Below are 535 nucleotides of genomic sequence, written 5' to 3' on the forward strand. Positions count from 1 at the left end.
TTTTCAAATTTGAAAACTAATGGCACTAACAGAAAGTTTATAATTTTTCTAAAACTAAAAGCAAAAAGAATTAAAAAATAAAGCAAAAAACAACAAAAAATAAATAATGCAGAAAGCAAAACCAAAAAACTGGAAAAAAAATAAAAATAGCAACAATAAGTATTTTGTTGTAAGTAGAAACAAAATAAAATAAATAAAGCAACAAAGAAAACAAAAAAACAAAAAAAAGTGCCACCAATTGGTCCCCCACGGCCTGAATACGACTAGAAACCCTACCATGGGCCAGGATTCAGGCCCGCGGGAGGCCCAGTAGGCCCATAGGCACAAATTGCACGGTCAGGCCCGAAAGCCTGCAGTTGAGAGGAGCTCGAGAGGGTGGGCGCAGCAGCGCTTATAAACCACTCTCGAGCTCTCTCAACTAGCGAGGTGGGACTAAACTTTTCGGCGCGGGGCAGCACAAGACCTTTGGTCCCGGTTGGTGGCACCAACCGGGACTAAAGGGGGGTTTAGTCCCGGTTGGTGCCACGACCCGGGA

The sequence above is a fragment of the Triticum aestivum genome, chromosome 4B (genome assembly GCF_018294505.1).
Source record: "Triticum aestivum cultivar Chinese Spring chromosome 4B, IWGSC CS RefSeq v2.1, whole genome shotgun sequence".
Classification (NCBI taxonomy): Eukaryota; Viridiplantae; Streptophyta; class Magnoliopsida; order Poales; family Poaceae; genus Triticum; species Triticum aestivum.